The sequence below is a fragment of the Periplaneta americana genome, chromosome 10 (genome assembly GCF_040183065.1).
Source record: "Periplaneta americana isolate PAMFEO1 chromosome 10, P.americana_PAMFEO1_priV1, whole genome shotgun sequence".
Lineage (NCBI taxonomy): Eukaryota > Metazoa > Arthropoda > Insecta > Blattodea > Blattidae > Periplaneta > Periplaneta americana.
Genome location: NC_091126.1, coordinates 109,306,533 through 109,331,183, shown reverse-complemented (window position 1 = coordinate 109,331,183; position 24,651 = coordinate 109,306,533). Strand labels below are relative to the sequence as shown.

The following is a 24,651-nucleotide window of genomic DNA, read 5'->3' as shown; positions in this document are numbered from 1 at the left end:
ACTTTAATGAATTTTTACACAATTCTTCTACCTCTCACGAAATTATCAACGTAATATCACGAAATTACCAAGGTTATCACGAAATAACCAACCTTTTAGCTTAAGTTGTAAAAGTGGTTTTTGGCACTTGTTCAAGAACGTGTTGGATCTTTTATGTCTCCAGATTTGTACAGCAAATTATCGTCTTTTAGATGAAAAAATCGGAATTAGGTTATATTTACACAATTGCATTTTAAATTAATTTTCATGAAATTATCACGAAATTACCAATGTTTACCCTATATTAAAATATGAAACTATTATTCATTGTCAGTTATGAATTCTTCTATCTTATTGTGTTATTGTTTAATCCTTTTCACCGATTGTTTTACTATAATACGAAAATATTTAAAGATGAACAAAAATTATCCCCCTTTGTTGAAGAAATTTTGGTCTGTTCAATATGTGAGGATGGATGTGAAGAGAGTGATGCGTAACATTTCCCAGACTGTTATGTTAAAGTAATTATTATTGAAAATATACAATGACAATTACATTTTTCTCTTTTATTATAATACATACTAAAATGTTTACAAAAATGTCCAAAATTAAACATTTTCGTAATGGTCATTCAAAATACCTTAGTATTGCTAGGATTAATATAATATAGTACGATGATACTAGCTAGCTCTGTTCTGAGCCAGCTAGTTTGTTGCTATGTTAGTCTAGCATTCTTTCAAATCTATTTTATTTTCTGTTACTTCATAGCTATACCCGCCCCGAAGATCCCTGGAAGGGAGATTTTATATACTGTATATATCTTTATGGTTCTGAACCATAAAGATTAAACGTACACATACCTTGTATAATTACATCTTTCTTGTTAATCCAACTGTTATGACTGCTATCGAATTCAAATCACTAAACATACCTTTCCTTCTTATTACTTCTCCAACAAGATACACATCTGAATACTTTGTCTTCTATAATTCTTGCTCCTTCCATTATATCCCAACGCATGAAATATCATTCGAGAAATACGTAGGGGAGGGTCGTGTAGTATCGGACATCGGGTAATATCGGACAGTGCGTTTCTTTCATCTACCACCATATGGTAGTACCTGAATGGCATGGTTACGTTTCTCTATGCGACATCACAGAAACGTAACCATGTCAATCAGGTACTATCATCGTGTGGTAGATGAAAGAAACTCACTGTCCGATATTACCCGATGTCCGATACTACCCGACTCTTCCCTAAGTTTGTTTATTCAATCAACAATGTAAATATTTTTTGTTATGAGGGATTTGTCTGTTATTATTATTATTATGCAAGAATGTTTGAATTTACCACACAGGAAGTTTCACTGTTGGTGACACTGTCTTTTGTCCTTTAGAACAGTAGACAACATCAAGATGTCTGTCAATGGAAGCAAAAACGCACCAAGGTAAACAATTATGGTTTTATTTAATATAGTACTAGAATTTTCTTGCTTTCTTATGTAATAATATAAAGAATGACCTTTATTGCTTCTATAATCCCATTATTGACAAATAGCTCCGTTATAGTATTGTAGTAGGACATGTTGAATTGCTGTGTATGATAAATCATACGTTGGGAACTAACGAGTTTCGTATTGTTTTAGGGTTCTGGAAACCAGTGAAGAGATATTTAGTGTATTAGGACAACTGGGTGGGAATGATGAAGTAGGGCAAGACATAGGCTAAGACAAACTTCTCAGTTAGAATTGGTTCCTGTACCACCATGTGATCGTCTAGATGGCGAACAAGATGATGCTGGAAGTGACTACGAGGACGTGGAAGTACATTTTCTAGATTTATGGAGAGGTGTTCTGAGTCAGGAAATGGAGGTATGATCTCTATCCAAAAACTTTTCCACGTTACTGGAATTTTGTACAGACAAGGAAGATTCACTTCAGGTCATAACAAAACACAAGGAACGAAAAGCAAAAGTAGTGTACACAAAAGATCTAAGAAAGTAAAAGGAGATGAAGTTCAGAGACAATATATGAGAAAATTTTGGATTCTAATAATAGTATTGCAAAAATACCTGATTCCATTCCTACATATATAAATAGTTTACACAATAAGGCCTATCTATTGATATATTCAGGCATATAATTGATGCCATTGTTGAACACATTGTTAGAGAAAGTGTAAAATATGCATAAAAAAGGGTTTCATGATCCAGTTGTCCTCAGAAAATGGTATACAAATACATAGCGATTTTGCTTTTGTCTGGATACTGCAAAATTATACATCGTCGAATGTACTGGTAGAGTCGACCTGACACCAACGCAACGCAATTTCAAGAAATTCCTTCGATCAAATATATAGATTTTTTCACTTGAATGATAACAAGAATCTTATTCAGACGCTTGTAATGCCCCATTTTGATTATTGTGATTCCTTACTAACTAATGTAAGTTCACTCTTAGCTGAGAGACTACAACGTGTTCATAATGTGTGCATACGATTCATCTGCAATACTCGTAAATTTGACCATATAACACCTTCCCTCCAGTTACTTTCATGGGTGGGTCTGAAGGAACGAAGAACAATACATTCACTGTCTCTTCTATTTAGAATCATGCATACTTCTACTCCGAATTATCTGTTATCGCGCTTTCAATTTCTTACAACTCTTCGAAACCGACATCAAGCACTTCTTTCTATCCCTCATCATAGAACGTCTCTATACTCATCCTCCTACACTGTAGAAATACCTCGTCTCTGGAATTCGCTACCTAATGATGTCAGGGACTGCCGGACTTTATCACAATTCAAAATTAAATTGGAAAATTTTGTCTTGTTTAATGCTTTTTAGATATTGCTAGAAGTGTTGATTTGTGTTTTTTTTTACTCCAGATTAAAATCGCAAGTTTCTTGTTTATGTTAGTTAATTAGGATACGATTAATTTTACTTAAGCACTCATTTAAAGTTTGTGTGACTGCAACCTGTGTATATTTTTGTGTGACTTTACTTCGTTTATAGTGTTTTTTTTTCCTTTTTATTTCTGTTATTGTATTTGTATTCCTGGTGTTGTGGAAGAGAAGGCCTGATGGCCTTAACTACACCAGAATAAATAAATAAATAAATAAATAAATAAATAAATAAATAAACAAAACAAAACTAGAAGACAAAATTATAAGATCCGGCCACTTATTACGCATCTCAATGATACATTTGGAAGCCTCATTGTCCCACTAGGGAATAAATTCTCTCTGAACGAAGCAATGAAACCATACTATGTGCACCACGCCATGAAAAAATTTATTCGTGGAAAGCCCATTCGGTATGTATCAGGGGCGGCTTTAGAGGTAGTGCCGTTGTGCCATGGCACTACCAGAATACAGAAGGAAAAGGAGAATTCATATTTTCCGCTCAAAACCTGAGAGAAACAAGTTACGCTTACACAAACTCTACCGTCAATATGATCTTTGCAGCGAAACACGTTGTAACCAGTGTTTGGAGGATGGATCTGTGCCAGTCACTACAACCCATAAGAAATATAATGGGATGCGCGCGCAATCTTCATGTTCGCTCGTCCTTTTCAGCATCTAAAAGCATGGTCTGAAATGTGCCAGGCACAAATTGCCGCTGGCTTTTGCAATGCTTGTAAAACTGTATACATCCCCATTTACTATGCCGATCCCTTACTACCTCGCGCTCTGTCTATCCTTCCGCTTTGTCGGAACAAGTTTCTAAGCGAAGACTGCAACAATAAGATAATAAAATCTCTCCCGGTTTCTTGAAATCTTGGCTTGAGAAAGTTTTCACTTTATTATTTCTACCAACAGTACCAAGCAGTGTTGCCAGGTCTCCGGAAATTTCCGGAAATCTTCGGAATTTTTTAACTTCCCGGAAAAATAGGAAATAAAGTTGTAATCTCCGGATTTTTTAATGTAGGAAATTATTTATTTTTTTAGAAAAACCAATCTCTGGCATACATTAAAACTGGTAGATGAACATTATATAGTTAAAGTTTTGTTAATATTTTATAACTTGACTACTAATGCTTCCCTAAATATAAAATATGTAACGCATAAAAACGAACATATTTGGTCTGGAGAAACATCTATGAGAGGAAGGTGGTGACTACTAAATCAAATTGGTGAGTAGAAAAATTAAAGTAGAAATCTTTTTATTATAGGTTCATGTATTGTAATAGTTAGAAGGTTATAATAATATTTTATGTGATTTTCAAAAGTGCCTCCGGAAATTGTGGACAAATCTCCGGATTTTTTTCATTACGACCTCCGGAAATATTTTTTCAAGATCTGGCAACACTGGTACCAAGTGTAGTGTGAACGTGTTAAGTCGTGAGGTTGTCATCGTAATAGTGGTCGTGTTATCGTGTTGTGTACTGTTAAAAAATGAATTCGGTTGGCGCTTTATTGAAATCTCAGTTTTCAACATTAACATATGAAAACAAACTTCGTGTTAAAGAATTAGGCAGACCAACACCGCACTTAAATATTCATCGAAAGCAGCAAAGTGCTAAAGTTAACAGATCTCGCAAATTCAACCCAGATATTTATTTAAAAAACAACTGGTTGTGTGGATGTGATGTGAAAAATGCGTTCTTCTTTTTCCCGTGTGTTCTGTTCGGAGGTGAACTTAGCTGGTCAAAAGTGGGTGTGACAGATTCAGTACACTTATGGGGTAAAATAAAAACACATCATAAGTCAAAGGTTAATATGAATAACGTCTTCAGTTTGTCTATGCTGGGTAAAGCGAACACTGAAAATCAGTTAAATTCGCGATTGCAAAACACAATGAGCAAGTTGATAAAAACAGATATGTGTTAAATTTAATAATAAATTGTATACGATTTTGTGGGGCACTAGATTTAGCACTAAGAAGGCACGATGAATCTGAGGAGTTTTGTTTGCAAAATAGACAACTTCAACAAAAAAATGATGGATTTATTTTCAAGTCAGAAGAATAGGCGAATGGGTTTTATCTATCGCGCATATTAACCTGGTCAACAAAAGTGCTCAAGTGCTCCAGTTGTATAAATTTTGGTGAGTGATTATTATTATTATTATTATTATTATTATTATTATTATTATTATTATTATTATTAGAGACGAGAATTTTATGCACTATAAAATCCCAAAATATGCATGCATTCATGTACTATCAAACTATGAAATATGCATGATCAAGCGAAAAATACATTAAAATATGCACTTTTATTTTTGTTTCAAAATGTCTTATTTCACTTCACTTTTTTTGCACAGTTAAAAACCTAATAACATTTTTAAATTGGTTTCTGTGAGGTTCCTGCACTTGTCTCTATATTGCAAGAAGTTACGGGTTTAAACTTGAATGAACATATTTGTGACAGTGTCACGTCAAACTCTTCATTCAAGTTTTCGCCACAAATAACCTTCTTCACTGAACAAAAGAATCCGCAGTCCGGGTTAGCATTTAGGACCCTGTCCAATTTGTTTTTCGCCGCTACATTCACTTTCCCACGGGCATAACTGAGGGATCTATGAAATCCTTTGAAGATTATTTCTTTTGTTGCATTCTTGCAATATGTGAAACAGATGCGACATGCTGGTCGACTTGAAATTTTTTAGTACATTTCATCTGAAATTATAATAGACCTTAAGGTTACCTAGATACGATTTAAAAACGGACATCGTAATTTAATAATTATTTTGAACAAGTTTTGTGATTTTTTTTACAAAGAACAATTGCCATATAAAATGTTCGGAAACAGAACAGAATTGCTTTATTCTTTACTCCAACAGTCGCAAAATACGACATCCTCATCTGATCTAACAAAATCTTTTCCTTTACAGTAATCCACTGTGCAAAGAGTACACTTTTGGAATCTTTAAATTGGAAACATATTAGAACCACATTAACCCGCGCAAACAGAATAAACAAGCACATTAACAACTTACGACATTCACACACTGCAAACACAGTTTTACGGTGATTCCAATTTTAGAAGAATCTAAATTGCTACTAGTACTAGAAAAGGAAGATAATTTACAACCTCCCTGAAAGAGGATGCTTTTGACCTAAATTATTTGTCGGCAATTTCCTTGAACCCTCTATATTTCCTCTCTACTTACTATTCTCAAAATATCCAACGTAATAAATTTATAACACGCAGTGTATAGAGGGTCGTCGGTAAAGTGTTGTAAAAGTGGACTTCCGTCCAGGGAAAGGTCCTCTATCACCTTATTGAGAAAATCTTAACATTTTATTTAATTTTTCTGTGATGTAGTTTTTTCTTTTTTTTTTCTTTTTTTTTTTCAATCCTGATTTCTGAAGCTAAAATATGGGACATAAAATCGAGAAACTAAGGTGTCCACACAAAACCATTAAAACATGCATTTAAACTGAATTTAATGTATATTATATGCATTACTAAGCTAAAAATTACCTAAATATGCATTATGCATGTTTTTATCCCTAAAAAGAGGAAAACATGCAAATATGCACGGGAAAAGTACACATATTTGGAACCGGAAAGTAATGAAATGGATAAGTACTAAGTTTGAGCTATGTCCTATGTTCCTATAAAAACATGCATTTGCATGGAATTCTCGTCTCTAATTATTATTATTATTATTATTATTATTATTATTATTATTATTATTATTATTATTGCTTATAGTAGGAAAAAAAGTTACCCTTCCCCTTAGGGTATCCTGGATATACCACTGATTTTGGCACTATGCATTAAATATGTATGAGCCGCCACTGGTATGTATACAATTTAGTGTCTTGTTCATCCACGGGTTACCTCGTTACGTTTCAACCCTACAGGCTACTGGTGCAAATGATAGAGAAGAAGACAAAACACTTGGAACTGCTGTTACCGAAAGACTGTGTATTGGATTCCTTCCTAAGAGATGTACAATGCATATTGACATTTACTTCAATTCTCTTCCTCTTCTGAAAACCTTGTCAGAAAATGGAATCAACTGCATAGGAACTATACGTAGTGGTCAAGTGGAGAAAGCTCCATTACACGATATGAATAGAGATCCCAGAGGTTCAGACCACGCACTACAAGATGACAGAAATTGGATAACACTTATCAAGTGGTATGGCAACTATGTAGTTACTGTAGTTACCAATATATGTAATGATAATGTTCTGGGACTAGGAAAATATTCTCTATGGAGTAAAAATCAAAAGAAGTGTGGAAAGTGTTCTAAGTTGCTATGTGTTAATGTAGGTCTAATGTTGCTTTACATCCAAAGAACTGTTTCTTCCAATACCATCTGTGATAACAATATATTTGCTAACATGAAACAGTAGGATTTTTTACAAATTGTATCAACTTATTATTGTTATTAGTTGATAATAGTGTAAAACACATACTTAAATGGTGATTACCAGGGAAAGGATTTATATGTAAATACATATTTACTTATAAAGCTAATATAATTTATATTTTGCATTATCTTTATGTTTCACAATGTGTAGGGTTGAAAAATCCTACTTTTATTTTCCATATTTTTCCATATTTTAGAGTTTAGTACATATTTTCGTTAATTTCCATATATTTTCCATATTTCATATAAAACAGTCCATATTATATTAGGTTTAACAATAAAACAAAACAAAATTCCATTAACTTTTAAAAATACATTTCAACAATAGAGATTTAACCACATGTTCAGTAATCCCTTAACATCAGAGTTATTTGAAAATTAGCAGTCCTATCAACAATGGGAAAGTAAGTTACAAAACTGTATTAATTTAATTTAAAATTTTTAACAGACTTCAGTTGTGCAGCTCAACAGTTAAATGCCAGTCAGAGTACACATAGGTTCAGTTTTGTAAATCATACTATAAAGACGGTAAATATGCCAAAAGTACGTCATTCAGTCAATTTAAAATCAAAACTAACAAGTTACATTTCAGAATTTAAAGAAGATGGTTTATCAACTGACAATAAAATATTATTTTGTAATTTGTGTCAGTGTGCAGTATCATCTACACAAAAGTTCCTGGTGCAACAACACATTACAACTAGTAAACATCAGGCCAACAAACAACTAAATTCCAAGCAGAGACAATTGTTTTTAACACAACCAACAACATCGAATGTAAGATCTGAGTTTAACATCGACCTGTGCCGTTCTCTCATCTCTGCTGATATTCCTCTCTACAAACTAAAGAATAAGGTCTTCAGGGAATTCCTTGAAAAATATACTCAACATACAATCCCGGATGAGTCAACACGTAGGAAGACGTATGCTCCATCCATCTACGATGAGACAATACAGAAGATAAGAGATGAAATTAAAGATAGTTCAATTTGGGTTTCCATTGATGAGACTCCCGACAAAGAAGGTAGACTTGTTGGTAATGTAGTTATCGGTTTGTTAAGTGAACAATATTCTGAACGAATTCTTTTACATTGTGATGTTCTAGAAAAGTGCAATAACAAAACTATAGTTAAACTGTTCAACGAAGCTATGGGTATCCTGTGGCCAAAGGGTATTATGTACGATAATGTGTTATTCTTTATTAGCGATGCTGCCCCTTATATGGTCAAAGCTGGACAAGCATTATCTGTTGTATATCCTAAATTGACTCATTTTACTTGTGTGGCGCATGCATTTCATCGTGTGGCAGAAGTGGTCAGAGACAATTTCCCTAAAGTAGATTTGTTGATTTCATCAGTGAAAAAAGTATTTCTCAAAGCTCCCAGTAGAGTTAACGTGTTGAAAGAAATGTACCCTGAAATTCCATTGCCACCAAAGCCAATTTTAACTAGATGGGGTACATGGCTAGAAGCAGTTGAATATTATGCCGAACATATAGACTCTATTAACAATGTTCTCCTTGCATTGGACTCTGAAGATGCAGTCTCAATTGATACTGCGAAAACAGTTACCTGTGACATAAGTGTGAAGAATGACTTAGCTCACATTCAGCATACATTTTCATGCATCATAAAAACGCTCAAAAGTCTCCAAAATAGGCACCTTTCACTATCTGAAAGTTTTGAAATTATAAATAGTACTGTGGAACAACTGAATCGTGGTAGAGGTAAAGTTGCAGATGCAGTAAGAGCTAAGGTGGACACTGTACTTTCAAAAAACCCTGGATATGAAGAACTACAAAAGGTTGTTGCTGTGATGAGTGGTGAATCAACAGTGAAGATTAACTTGGACTTATCCCCAGCAGACATTGTGAAATTGAATTATGTACCAGTTACTTCTTGTGACGTCGAACGCTCTTTTAGTCAGTATAAATCTATCCTCAGAGACAATAGAAGAAGATTCACTTTTCAGCACTTGAAAGAAATGTTTGTAACCTATTGTTATGGTAACAGACAATAAAAATTGTGTTTTGTTGAAACTACATTGGAAGATAAGGTACGTCTATTATATTTTTTGTTTAGTTTGATTAAAATGTACCAATATTTAACGTACATAGTCATTTTTTTATAATTTTAAGTCCATATTTAATTCCATATTTTGGTAAAAATCCATATTTAATTCCATATTTTGGTAAAAATAACTACATATATATTTACATATTTCATATATTTTTAGTCCATATAAATCCGTTCCCTGGTGATTACAATGCTTTACTGTCTCGAACATCACGTGCAGCAAATGTTTACTCATATGAACAGAAACTCTGTTTGTACTAACTACCAACGCCCAGTGTGTAATTTTTCATGCGGCTTAAAAACATATGAAACATATTTTTCTCTAAATAAAAGCATTATATTTAATAAGTGATCTAAGGGAATACTAGAACTCAAATTTAGTACAAAAATTCAAAAATATTTTATTTCGGGATATAATGGGACAGAACTTCAATCTCTTACCATTTGACTCTATTTCCATAAGGTGGTGGGTTACAAGGAATAGCTTCATACACTTCACAGATCTCAGTTGACCAGTAAGGAGTGTAACCTTTCTCAGGTAAGCCTTTCAACTTACTTCTTCTTACTTTGTCAGATATTTTCAACCCTTCTTAACTGTCTTATAGTTGAACTTATAAACAGTATTCAAAAGGTCTTGTTCATGATCTGTAGTTATTTGTACACGTTTCATCACTATACTTCTCTGCTTTGTATTGTTGTAATCTTTTATTAGCTTTGGTAAGATGTCAGTCCCATTTAGATGTTCATTCAATAGTAAAGTGCTTCCATATCTTCTCTTTCAATGTTGTGTTGAATTTTTTAGAGACAGAAGCCTTAATACCACTGTGAGTTGAATAATGAGTTATGTTATGTTACTTCACTAGTACCTTAAATCCCTTGTTGTAGAATTCTTTACCAAAATCAGTATTTAGATTAGATGGTTTCTTTCATTACAGACACATATGAAGGGTTTTTACTGAAAAACAACCATAGTCTAAAAACATAAATTTTCATGGGAAACAAAAACTGTCTGGCATGGGTGTTGTTGACACTTACTTACTGGCTTTTAAGGAACCCGGAAGTTCATTGCTGCCCTCACATAAGCCCTATCCTGAGCAAGATTATCCAGTCTCTATCATCATATCCCACCTCCCTCAAAATCCATTTTAATATTATCTTCCTATCTATGTCTCGGCCTCCCCAAAAGTCTTTTTCCTTCCGGCCTCCCAACTAACATTCTATATGCATTTCTGGATTCGCCCATACGTGCTACATGTCCTGCCCATCTCAAACGTCTGGATTTAATGTTCCTAATTATGTCAGGTGAAGAATACAATGCGTGCAGTTCTGTGTTGTGTAACTTTCTCCATTCTCCTGTAACTTCATCTTTAGAATATTAATAATTCCTACCATATGATAGTATTTTGGTTTTAATTAGTAGGCCTAAACAGGACGGATGCTGGTTCCAGCAAAAGTGCGTTTTTCTCCATAATCATTGTTTTATTCATGTGTAACTGCACAAGAAGTGTAGGTGGCAATTATTTTTGTATTGTAATTAAAATTAAGTGTGCTTTCAGTTTCTTGTATAGCCTACATTATTAGTGAATAGGGCCTACTTCGATAATTTTTTAGAAATAGTGTACTTCACGGTTTCAAATCATGGGTCGAAGGCACAATAACTCGTTTAAAAAAAAGAAAAGTTCACTGATACTGATAATAATGAATGATGTCTTTGGCCTGGGATTTCTAACCAACATTAGTACAGCAAGGTACACTGTTCCTAGCAAATTACCAATATTTCAGTATGTTAGGCCTACGTATTTTACTGTTAATAAATGGGCGGATATTTTGTATTAGGCTTATAATACTATTCAATCACAGATAACATTATTTTTTAAAAGAACAGCATGAGGTGGAGAGACGTTTCCACTAAAATGCAATATCTGTTGCTTCTACCAGTTCGACTATAATCACTCGCTGTAATGCACATTCAACACCTCGTAAAATAACACAGAAACAGCAGATATTAAGTTTTTTCCAAAGTTTCTATGTACAGTACAGTCATGTACATTAAAAGCTTTTGCTTATTTAGATATAGAAACTTAGATAAGGGAAAAAGAGAAATACAGGATATTTTCTAATGTTGTAGGTTGCATCTGGAATTAACCTAGTTTTACTTCCTTTTTAGTAATATAGAATGAAGCATGGGAAGAATATAGTAACATCAGCACAAATAAAAGGACTGAAAACAGCTGAGAAGCAAATTTGAATTCTTGGAAATGAACATAAAGAAAATTGCTGCTGCAGAGAGACAATGCAGGCTACAAACAATTGGAGCCCCTCCAACTGAAGCAAAACCAAATCCAAACTTAGCCAAGGTAAGTGATTTAATTCTCCTATCAATTGAGTGACTTCTCAGTGATTTTGATTCATATTCAATGCATAAGTTCACTTAGACCTATATGTTAAGTTATACAATTATTAAATAATAAGCAGAGGAAATTGTATAACACTAGTTTGAATTCTTTATTATTTATATATTTATTCATTCACTCATTTATTTATTTACTTACATTTGTTACAGCCGAAGTAGTAACTAAACCAAGTTCCACTGATACCAGTGCAGCTAATAACACGAATGAGGTTAGTGTGTAAGGAATTAAGAGTCAGAAGAAGAGATGATGAGCTTTAGAGATAAAAAAAATATTAGATTCTTGAAAATTGTTATACAAATTTAATTTAATGTCGGTATTACATTATAATACTCTTATTTCTTTTTTATTTACAGTACCATTCAGGTTCACAGTGCAATTCTTTAGTTTTTGAAGTGAAACAGGACATCCCAACAATATCTCCAGGTAATTTGATTTATACTACAAAACATTCTTTCACATTCTACATATGATGCTTACTTTTCCAATCTGAAATAGCTATAACATGTAAACACATTTTCAGCCGACAAGTTGAAAATAAAACTAACACATATACTCTATGAAATCTGCAGCAAGCAGTAGATAAATTAGATGCAAAAAAAAATAAATAACAGACACAAATTCAAAATATACAGGAAACCCACTACAACCACAACACATATACACAATTCATCAAATCATCCCATACAACATAAACATGCAGCTTTCCGTACAATGACACACAGATTAATTAATATACCAATGAACAATGACAACTACACTGAAGAATTAAACACAATAAAATATATAGCACAAGACAATGGATACAACCCTAACATAATAGACACGCTAATAAAAAAGGCAAAACAAAAACAGAAGAAACCAACACAAACAGCACGCGAGAATAAATACATAACATTAACATATCACAATACCAATACCCACAAAATTGCAACTTCATTCAGAAAACTAAAGTACAAAATTGCATACAAAACAAATAATACAACACAGAAATACTTAAATAACCACACTAAACATTCAAATAAATATAATTCAACTGGAGTTTACAAATTAAAATGCAATAGTTGCCCACATTTTTACATAGGACAGACAGGAAGATCCTTTCATACAAGATATAATGAACATATTAAAGCTATAACCAAACCTTACATCACATTAAATTATGCAGATCACATTATCAACAATAATCATGACTACAATAATATAGAAACAGATATGGAAATTTTACACATCACACCAAAAAGTTCACAGTTAAACATCCTAGAACAGTACGAAATATATAAGAATACAATAGCACACCCACAATATATACTTAACACACAACTACAGTTCGATACGCACACATTATTTGACGTCCTAATACATCATAACATACAAACAGCCAACCCCCACCATAGGAGCAACACACCCCCACCCCTACCATCGACAACTGCACATCGCAGAGTCAAGATCACCAGTGGTTCAAGAGACACTGAAGACGACGACACATAGCGTCGAAATGGGCCGTCTGTCAAAGGTAAATACCTTTTTTAACAATTTTAACACTTTTAACGTATGACAAAGTAAATTTTATGTAAATAAAATATATATATATATATATATATATATATATATATATATATATATATATATAAATTGTACATAATGATGAAATGGTCACAAGAAATGGATGTCATAAAAACTAATCATCATTGTATTATAATATTATGTGGGATTTGAGTGGGAATTTGAAATTTATAAATGTAGGCCTAAAAATAGAAAGTACACTAAACTGAAGAATTTATTTTGAGATTTCTCTGTAATGGGTTTGTAATCAGATTAGGCCACATTACGTTAAGTTTTATTTAAATTTTACTGTGGGGATTCTCACTTTGAAACTTGCGAATGATTTCTTGTGTACAGAAAAACTGAAAAATATCTTTTCATAAGATAAAACAGAAACTGACTACACTCTATTTACAATAGAACTATTTGCTTGGTTTTTTCTCTCTCTTTATTGCAGCTTCACTTTCTTATTGTTAAAAATGAGTTTGGATTAATAGCACGTTAGAAAATACAATACTGTTACAGCTGCTGACTTTGAAGTGTCCACACTTTTATGATAAAACATCATCTTTCTCCAGAATTAAATATCTTAAGAATTAATTCCACTCTTACAGAAGGTCTTCCACTGTACGGGTGTCTACACAGTGTAATGAAAGTAAGTTTTAAGTGAAATTACTGGTTTATTCAGTGTAGGTAGTGTAGGCTAAACCCAGAAAGGTCTGAATATAAGCATATATCCCTCTCTTAAATATTTCAGCTGATAATGGGATAATAGCTGATCGAGTTACACCCCAAGGATGCTTAAAAAAAAAAAAAAAAGAAAGAAAAAGCAAACCTCTGAGGAATGCATTAGCCACATTGAAAAATCTTTCTCCATCTGTGAACTGTAAGTTTAATGTTGACTTAATTATACTTGAGATGTTAGAAATGCATGAACTTCAGTACTATTACAGTGATTTCTTTAAAAAATACATTAGTTGAAAGTTGGATGCTAACATTATAACAAAGAATGATTTGAAATAAAAGTAAGTCATGTCCTCATGTTTGGAAAGAGATGGGGTTTGGAATATCAAAAGTAACATTTGCAGTTTTTACATTACTTTTTCCTACTCTTTAATGGGTGGTCCATCTACAAGGACATCTTCAATTAGTGGCAGAAAGTAAATGCTACAATAATCACCCATTCTTTATGTTTTAACAAAAAATATGTTTAATTTTGTTGTCCAGATTTGTTTGACCTGGATGACTGGGAAATTACTTCTTCTCATCCTTCTAATGGAGTGATAATCTCTTGCAGCTGTTCTTGATCCCTGTGGTCTCTGGCCTCTGCTTTATCTGCTAGTCTTCAGAATTAGGTTCGAGTCAGGTGATAATTATAAGCTAATCTAAGGTTTCTGGTTGGGTTCGGGTCTGGTTCAGATCAGGCTGAGATGGGCCGGGCCTAAGAATTATGGCCCATGCAGATCTCTAACAAATGGGGCTTATGGCTGAAGTTGGCTCTGCCACAGTTTTCTAGGCCTATAATAAAATTATGTTCCAAGTTTTGTGTATTTGCATATGTATTTGTGTTGTGTTTAATTACAGTTACTATGTACTCTAATGTATTAGCCTGTATATTATTAATTTGTAAATATGACATGTACCATAGCATATATAATGAGACAGTGGATGTAATAAATGATTATGCTTATTGTGTTTCCTGAAAAATGTTGTGTTACTATATTTTGTTTACACAAAATAAATAAATAAATTTTAAATTTAATTGCAGCTATAGTGCATCTCTATCGTTTTAAGTACACATTCAGAGTACCTGAATACAATTGAAGTGTCGGCTGGAACAACATTGTAAGTTACAAAATTTTCATTCGGCGTGTTTCCATGTAATAATGTTGTATGTCATGTTACCTTGCTATACTCCTTGGCTTGCAACTGTCCATCAATGCAGTACGTGAAATTTGTCCACTCAAAAGTTTGCTACCCTCATAAGAACAACATTGTACGTGTACACATTTTTGCAGCTCCTGTAAATTTTACCAAATGTAACTTATAACGTTGTTCCAGCCGACGCTTCAATTAATGTGCCTCTTGAAAAATGTTGTTTTACCATATTTTTCTTGTGTAAAATAAATTTGAATTGCAGATACAGTGCATTTTTATTCTTTTAAATAGCCTACACATACAGAGTACCTGGTCATAATTTTTTTAATTTATTCATCAAACCTTTGTGTTTGAATCATTTTAGCCTCTTAAGAGATCACTGTGAGGGATCGAAGCTATAAAATATATTTAAAAAGTAACGATATGAATATGTTTGCATACATGAATCACTAGGCCTAGCATGAATGAAAGAGCTCCCTTGCAAAACATAAATGCCAATTCCAAAACTTTCAGGAAATGAAGAAAAACTGTCACGTCTAAAATTCAATAAACTGTTACAGTTTGTTAAATAATAATATATAGCAAGCATATCTTAAGTCTGATTAGTGAAATATGTTAGGCCTACTCCTACTGGTGAGCGATATATGCAAGGAAGGAGAAGGGAACTTTCCACCCTACCACATTATCTCCTGACAGTTGCCTCATGAGTGATGCCTTATTGGTATTCCAATCTATCTTCGGAGAGTTGACTAAACAACTAGCAGACACAAAATGAAACAGTTCTAGGAAAACTTTACTCAAGACCTATAATATGTACATAAAATCTGTATTAAAATGCTATTCAGAAGTATTCGTAACAGCATCAAAAAAAGAGACAGAATCCCTTGGGGAGGGGGGGGGGGAAACAAGCCTTGCACTTAATTACTGGTGCAAATAAAACTACTCCCAATGAAGCATTAAAAGTCATCACTTCAATTAAACCAAGCAGCAAGTGCAGCACTAGCTCGATTGACAACAGTTCCTGCTGTAACTTCGTGGACCCCACAAAAATCTCCTACTGTTGTCAATGTTCTCCCAGTGGCATAGAATCTCAATACGAGTAGTAGTTGGTCCATTGGAGGTAAGGCATTATATCTGGAAAAATGCACAAACAATGAGATTTGGTTACACCTTTACCGGTAAATCTTTACAATAGCGTTACCAAAAGAAGGCAAAGACTCCCTACAGGATAGCCTGGAAGAGAGAGGTTTGGATGTAGTATTGACTTTTTTTTTTTTTAGACAATTGTAAATATATGCAAATCATACTAACCTAACCTGTCACTAACTCGATCTTACGAAAACTTGTGTTTTCCTTTTAATTAGTAAGGAAACAGTAATGAAATGAATGTGCTCCCTTCCCTGCCGCCTACCCCTTCTATCTCGACAGAGCAATGCCGCCTACCAGTACCCCTCCACCGAACTCCACTTTCACAGCAACTTTCCACCTTTATTTGGGAAATTGATGTCGGCACTCAATTCTTCTTTCGTTTACAGTACATATGACTTGACTAGAAGCCAAATATGTGAATACATTTGTATCTTAAAATGGTAACGCAATTGTGAAGAAATGATAGTTTACCATATAAATGATTATGATATATTATATACTGTTATTATTTTTTATATAAAAGTATTTTGAAACTGTTATTATTGTAGGTTGCCCTATATTATTATATCAATCACCTTAATACCTTGTAAGGGCAACAGAACACCTGCATGAAGCAACATTCTAACCTCACTTCTACTGTATTACAGTTTACTGTACTTCAAAATAATTATTATAGGCTAGTGCTATTATATACAAAATATTGATGCAATACCTACCGAAATAGTGTAGCTTATTATTAACTGTGTACTTACGATCTGTGTCTTGTTTCAGTTGATCATTGATTTCATGTAGTAGGTTTCGTTATTCGAAACCGTCTCAAAAATTTCTCGTCATTCCACTCTTCAAAATTATTTGGACGCAGCCTAATTCGTTTTGCTGTTCTGTATAACGGAGCTGCTCCAGAACTTCATCATCAGAATCAGTATCAAAATTAAATTGATCCTTCAAATCATCAGCTGTACGACGTGCAGCCATCTTGATTTCAACACCGAGTTCCAACCTCCGGATAACGCCTATCTGCCACTCTGCCTTCCGGATTGCTAATCTAGAAGTTTAGCCTCCAGATTTCACATAACCAAAAGTCGTAGTATGCAATTACAACCCAACTTCCGGATAAATATGCCATCTGCCGGATAAGTTTAAAGTAGAACTTTATCCGAGAGTTGTAGTACAGGCCCTTAGTCCCAAATATTTTCATAAGCACCTTATTCTCAAACACCTTTAACCTATGTTCCCCTCTCAAAGTGAGAGTCCAAGTTTCACAACCATAAAGAACAACCGGTAATATAACTGTTTTATAAATTCTAATTTTCAGATTGTTTGACAGCAGACTGGATGATAAAACCTTCTCAACCGAATAATAACAGGCATTTCGCATATTTATTCTGTGTTTAATTTCCTCCCGAGTATCATTTATATTTGTTACTGTTGCTCCCAGGTATTTGAATTTTTCCACCTCTTCGGAAGATAAATTTACAATTTTTATATTTTCATTTCGTACAATATTCTCGTCAAGAGACATAATCATATACTTTGTCTTTTCGGGATTTACTTCCAAACCTATCTCTTTACTTGCTTCAAGTAAAATTCCCGTGTTTTCCCTAATCGTTTGTGGATTTTCTCCTAATATATTCACGTCATCCGCATAGATAAGAAGCTGATGTAACCCGTTCAATTCCAAACCCTCTCTGTTATCCTGGACTTTCCTAGTGACATACTCTAGAGCAAAGTTAAAAAGTAAAGGTGATAGTGCATCTCCTTGCTTTAGCCCACAGTGAATTGGAAACGCATCTGACAGAAATTTACCTATACGGACTCTGCTGTACGTTTCACCGAGATACATTTTAATTAATCGAACTAGTTTCTTGGGAATACCAAATTCAATACGAATATCATATAAAACTTTCCTCTTAACCGAGTCATATTCCTCTTTGAAATCTATGAATAACTGATGCACTGTACCCTTATACTCCCACTTTTTCTCCATTATCTGTCGAATACAAAATATCAGATCAATAGTCGATCTATTACTCCTAAAACCACACTGTTGATCCCTAATAATTTCATCTACATATGGAGTTAATCTTCTCAAAAGAATATTGGACAAAACTTTGTACGACGTCACAAAAGTGATATTCCTCGACGTTACTACAGTTAGTCTTGTCCCTCTTCTTAAAGATAGGTACGATTATGGACTTCTTCTATTGTTCTGGTACAATTTCCTTTTCCCAAATAGCAAGTACAAGCTTATAAATTTCGTTAGATAATGCGCTTCCACCCTCTTGTATTAATTTTGCTGTAATTTGATCGATACCTGGAGACTTATAATTTTTCAGATTTTCTATCGCAATTTCGACTTCATAAAGTGTGGATTCGGGTATAAATGGCTCAGGAATTTGTATTTCAATTTCGTCCCGATCATTTCTATTTGGCCTATGTATATTTAGTAGTTGCCTAAAATAGCTTTCCCATCTGTTCAGAATTGAATGAGAGTCTGCAAGCAAGTCACCATTCTCATCCTTGATCACGTTTACCCTTGCCTGACATCCATTCTTGAATTCCTTTATGCCCTTATATAAATCTCTAATGTCTTTATTTTTACTATTTGTTTCTACCTAATTCAGTTTTTCCTTTAAGTAATCTCTCTTTTTATTCCTAAGTGTACGATTTGCTTCCCGTCTTTTATTGAAATAATTATCTCTATTCTCCTCAACTGGATCTTGTAAGAATTTCAATTTTTCCTGTTTCCTTCTTTTTGTTACCGTGCAACAATCGTCATCAAACCACGGTTTCTTTTTCTTAGTTTCATAATAACGTGTGCTCTGTTCAGCTGTAATTTTGATATTATCTCGGATATTTTCCCATACACTATTAACATCTAACTCTTCCTCAACTTCGTCGGAACTTGCTAATAAGGCAAACCTATTGAAATTTCGACCTGATAATGTTGCTTAGATTCCTCGTTCTTTAATTTCGGAATATTGAATCTTCTAATATTAACTTGTTGCTGTACTCGCTTGGCTACTAATATTCTTTCTCTTAATTCTCCAATTGCCAAATAATGGCCAGAATTACAGTCTGCCTCCCTGTAGGTTCGAATGTGTTGTTGACACTTCAAGTATGAAATTCGTCATGTCATTTCTTAGGATGTTGTAGAAAATTGGGAAAACTGAAATACATTAATTATAGGCCCTAACTTAAATTGCCTCATAGAAATACATATGAAGGGTACACGGGAAAAACGAACAATGTCACAATGCTGTTAAGGGTGATGTCTTTATCTAATTCAAACTTTAGTGTTATTTTTACGAAAAGTGGTAAAAGAGAATTAAATCCACAGATACACTCATCATTTCCTTCATTTCAAGTGGAAACGTCAATAAATTTTGCAGTAATATACTGAAATAGATCACTATCTCACCTTTAATGGAAATGTGACATTGTTCGTTTTTCCCGTGCACCCTTCAAATGTAAACGTAGGTAACTGTGGACAACGGTTGTTTAAAAAAATTCTCTGTTGTGGTTGAAGTGTTCCTCTACTTTAATCTTCTTTTATATTCCGTTTCTTCCACTTTCGTTGCTTACGTTTCTTCAGTGGTGTTACTTCTTTACCTAAAGAGAACTCCATAAATAATACAACAATTCACGTGCTAAAGTATTTTTATCTGAGGTGGCTTCTGCCGCGTTCATAAGACGCAGTACTGCCATTATACTAGAGTTTAAAATAATTGTAAGGATAAATGTTTCAAAATGACATGAATGGAATATTTCTACAATGGCTCTGTTCATAAAAAAGTTTTTGTGCTATGGTTGTTTTATGAAAGCCATTGAAAATTTTCACTCTTATATCATAGGACTATGGTGTTTTATCCACTAAAAATTAATTCAATAAATGGCCGCTACAATACATACACCACATTTATTTTTTGCACTATGATTATATTACTAAACCACGGGAGTGCGGGCCCTTTACCGTCAAGTTATGTATGACTGGAGCGTTCCGTGGCGAGTGTAATGAACTCTCAGGTAAGCAACATACTGTGCGTGTTTCAGACGTACAGTCTTGAGTATATGAATTGCATACATGCAATAATAATACATTTAGTACTTATCTAATTGATACGATGTCGACGGAATCTTTTTTCTTTACAATAAGGAATTACAATGTACAAGTACTGTATGTACAGTTTCCCTGGAAAATAATGAGACGATTGAATATTCCTAAGTCTCAGATGTAAAACACTGCGCATGATCAGAGACCAGAGTACTGATACACAAGATAACGAATATTGAGTTACTTAGATTCAGGCTATTTGGTTTGTTACTAGCATCGTTCCGAAATTCACTTCAAAAACCGCAAAAAAATATGATAATATTACGTAATAAAAGATAAATATATACCTAAATCGTGTAGTTAAATCGACAATGGACCTTCATGACTAGATTAATACTCCGCACAGAAAAGAAAACTTTCGTGTCGTTGCAATAGCTCAGACGCTAAGACTTCCGCGTGTTGTGTAGAAGAGAGCGAGTTCGATTCTTAATCTACATCAACGATTTTTTTTGTCTAAATAACGTTGAAATAGCTAAGTAACGTTGAAATAGAGTTTTACAAAGTCCTCAGATTAAGTGTTAATGATCACAGACAATACAAAATTACAAGTTATAATATTATAAACGTTAATTTAATGAATGCATTTATATACACACATATACAATGTAAATGCACATATATTAAAAACCAACAATTAAAATGAAACTAAAAAATATTCCTAAGCCACACAGACAAACTTTTACAAAGGTTTAGAGTCCTTAGGCTATGTCATTTGTTGAGTAATTATTACAATATTTTATTAGTAGTTTTTCCAAATGTGTAATAAATGCACTCGCACGAAACAATTTTTGTTAAAAGTGTGGCTTTGGATTATTTTATTCTCACCCCTTCAGTTGATTTTAATTATTTTATCTACGTGTTTGCAATAGTGTTTAATTTAATGTGCTTTCAACTTTATTCATATTATGATTGAATGAAAAAGGACTGTTGCAGTTATTGACTGATTACATATATTAATACTAATTATTAAATGCATCTGTTAAGTAAATAATTGCAGTATCTTTTGAAATATCTTGAATGTTTAAGTTGTCAATAATATTTCTGTACTATATACTATAAGACTTTAAAAGAATTTTCAATAGATTTGGGACCCTCTACTTTATAATCACTGGTTTTAATGAAAAAAATATTTTCTTTCTTAGGATATCTACAAGTTCAACTTTAATAATATTCCGAATAGCTTTAATTGCATTATCTGAATTTTATACTTTTCTATTCAAATGTATTCTATTTCCCTCTTTCATAATTGAAAAAGAGAAGGATAGTCACCTATGCCCACCGACGCCATCGAAATCGAGACGAATTGTGGGATCAACTTGTTGACACCTGGGAAGATCTCGCCGGGGATTAGAACTTATTCCACAATCTCGTGACATCCATGCCGGACTGACTTAGAACTGTAATAGAAGCTGATGGCATGTGGACAAGATTTTAAGTCAACAGGTCTCTTTTTGTTTCGTATAATTTTTGCTTGAGGAAGAATACTTTTAACTTCCAAGTAAGATTTATTTTTTTTTGACGAGGTTCAGCCCACTTGTAAGACCCAGAAATTGGGCATAAATTATTCATATTTTTCGACAAATTAGATAGTCGAGGAACTCTGAAGAAATTAATTACACCTCATTAAAAAAAAGTTTTACCTGGGATCGAACACGAAACATTTCGGTTAAGCACTGGAACCGACACGCTACTATATGAACTACCGAGACAAGACAGTGACAGCAGCAGTCTAGAATGTAGATCCGATAGCAGGCATTTGCCATTCGGTACAGAGAAGCAATGATATTTTGTGACCCGAGCTATGTTGTGAAATCGTGGCCTTAAATGGCTGTCTTCTTCGTGAACCTTATTCTGGTCCTTGTCCTTGTTGTGGTCCTTGTAACAATTCTTGTTGTATTGTCATGAAACTTATCGTTACGTCGATATCGAGTGAACCGCGCTGTAGAACTTTCACTTCCGACGACCAAGAGTCGTCTCATTCCTTTTAAGTGTAACTGTATATACGTAGATTGTCAAAGGAAAAACTTCTACGTTTATATGTTCGATTATGCTCCTTATCGCAGACACTTTCAGCTGTTTCCATAATCATTCGTCAGCAGTATCTTACATTAGGCTCACACTTTGTTTTTCTCCTTGGTTCATTCTGGTTAGCTGTTTCGTTCTCGTAGTCGGACTCGGGTACCAACATTGTACATCTTCTCTTGTATCACTGTTGTTGAACTTTCGTGTGGTCTATATTTCTTTCTTCTTAGTGTGTGCCTTCTCAATGTTGACGTACGTATATTTTCACGTTCATTGCACCTCGCTTGACTGCACATTGATTCACCTAACTTTGCTCGATTTCAGTCGTCACAGTTCTTTTACAGTATTCGAGATAATAAACTTTATCATTAATTTTCAATTTGTCCTTATTCATGATCGGAAAATGTCATTTGCTTCTGGCTGTTTTTAGATATGGTAACAATGGTTCTCTTATTCTTCTTACTTCGTAAATATCATAATTTTCATAGAGCAATTTTGTTCCCCTCGCATTTCCCACTCTGTTCATAATTATTTCTTTCGTCCTTAAATTTTGAAATTTCAGTAAAATTGGCCGGAATTTTCCCTTGCCCATTCTTTAAACTTCTTTAAATCGTCATCTAGGTATATCTACTTCGCAAAGCTCTCAACACACTCTCCGGACTCCACTGTAAGTTTTCTCTCCATACTCTCTTTCGTCCTCATTAAAAAAAATACCAGACTATTCTTCCTCTGGTTATCTACCAAATCTCAAATTCTCTATTCCAACTGCGACGCTGATATAAACTCTGCATTTGCGAGCGTCGTTAAATAAACCATAATTTAAATTTCTATTCCAACTGGTTGTTTAACTGTAGTAGCTCTTCAATTTTTTGTTGTTTTTCTCCATGTTTGTCTTAAAATTTGTTACTGTCTGGCTGAAATGCTGCAACTGTAGTGTTATTTCCTGATTAGTTTTTATGAACCATATTTTCATTTCTTCTTTAATTACTTCTCTCATCTCTTCACTATTCCCACTCGTAGACCCCTGATTCACTTCAATTCCTCCCATTATTAATGTCATCACTATGACTGCTCTAATCGCCCAGTTCATTTCTTTCTTCTCCCCACTCTCCTGTCTTCTCTCTTCGTTAACGCTTCTTATATGTAAATCCACACCTATTTTACTTCCTCTACTGCTGTTCCCGTTTCTCGACGACTTCTTCTTACTTTAGCTTAGAGCACCCGTGGCGAAAATGTAACTCGCGAGCACATTGTGGCTCGCAGTGATAGCTATGCATTTCTCTTACTTCCTATCTCCTCCAACCCTCACTCTCTCACTCACTGGAGTCAAACTTCGTTCCATTTGTATTTGTCTCTGACCTGAGAGTGGCGTGTCATCGCAATGTCTCTCTCGAAACCATGTACCTCTACAAAAACTAATGTTTCAAGTAGAATGGGAAGACCCACTTTTTTGCTGCCAATATGATGAGAATATTAAATGCATGATTTGTTCACAAGTATTACGAGGAAAACAGTTGTATAACATAAAACGGCATTATACTACATGTAACTCATGAAACATTAAAAGGTTAAGTGTTATTATAATAATAATAATAATAATAATAATAATAATTATTATTATTATTATTATTATTATTATTACACTATAATCTCGATTTTCCGTCACCCTTTTAACCGATTGATGGATTATCCGACTGACTTTCTCTCTCGCTCTTTTTTTATGTAAAAAATATGAAGTACTGTACATTATATTAGTACGAATTTTTTCTACAGAGTGTTTTCTTTACAAACCTTTACCCTTATAAAGTATGGTCTACTCTTAAAGGGGCCGTGCGGTCTAACTTCTATGCAAAATGTTTTCTACATGTGTCAAAAGAAAAGGTGTTGTGCTACGAAAAAAATAAGTACAAGTAATTGAATGGTTTGGAAAAAGATAAACTGTAGTTCATCTCGCATCAGAATACGAAATAGGAATTACAACTGTGCACGATTTAATGAAAAACAAATATAAAGTGTATAAAGTATGTAAATCTACAACATGAGACCTGTATGCCTACTATTCCTATCTTTTCACAGACAGCCGTAATAAGGAGTTTTGTCGTTGAAAATCAGACTTAAATTAGTGAACGTCTGATCTATTATCTAG

The 24,651-nt window shown here is 33.7% G+C and overlaps 1 protein-coding gene and 1 long non-coding RNA gene across 5 annotated transcripts in view; one reads left to right on the top strand and one right to left on the bottom strand.

Moving 5' to 3' along the window:
• Nucleotides 1-24,651, bottom strand: part of LOC138707947 (uncharacterized) — a 531,488-nt gene that overhangs the window by 250,226 nt on the left and 256,611 nt on the right. The window lies entirely within an intron of this gene.
• LOC138707325 (uncharacterized) lies at nt 11,253-12,223 on the top strand. Its single transcript, XR_011334174.1, has 3 exons — nt 11,253-11,743; nt 11,950-12,008; nt 12,154-12,223. It is a non-coding gene; the product is annotated as an uncharacterized lncRNA (long non-coding RNA).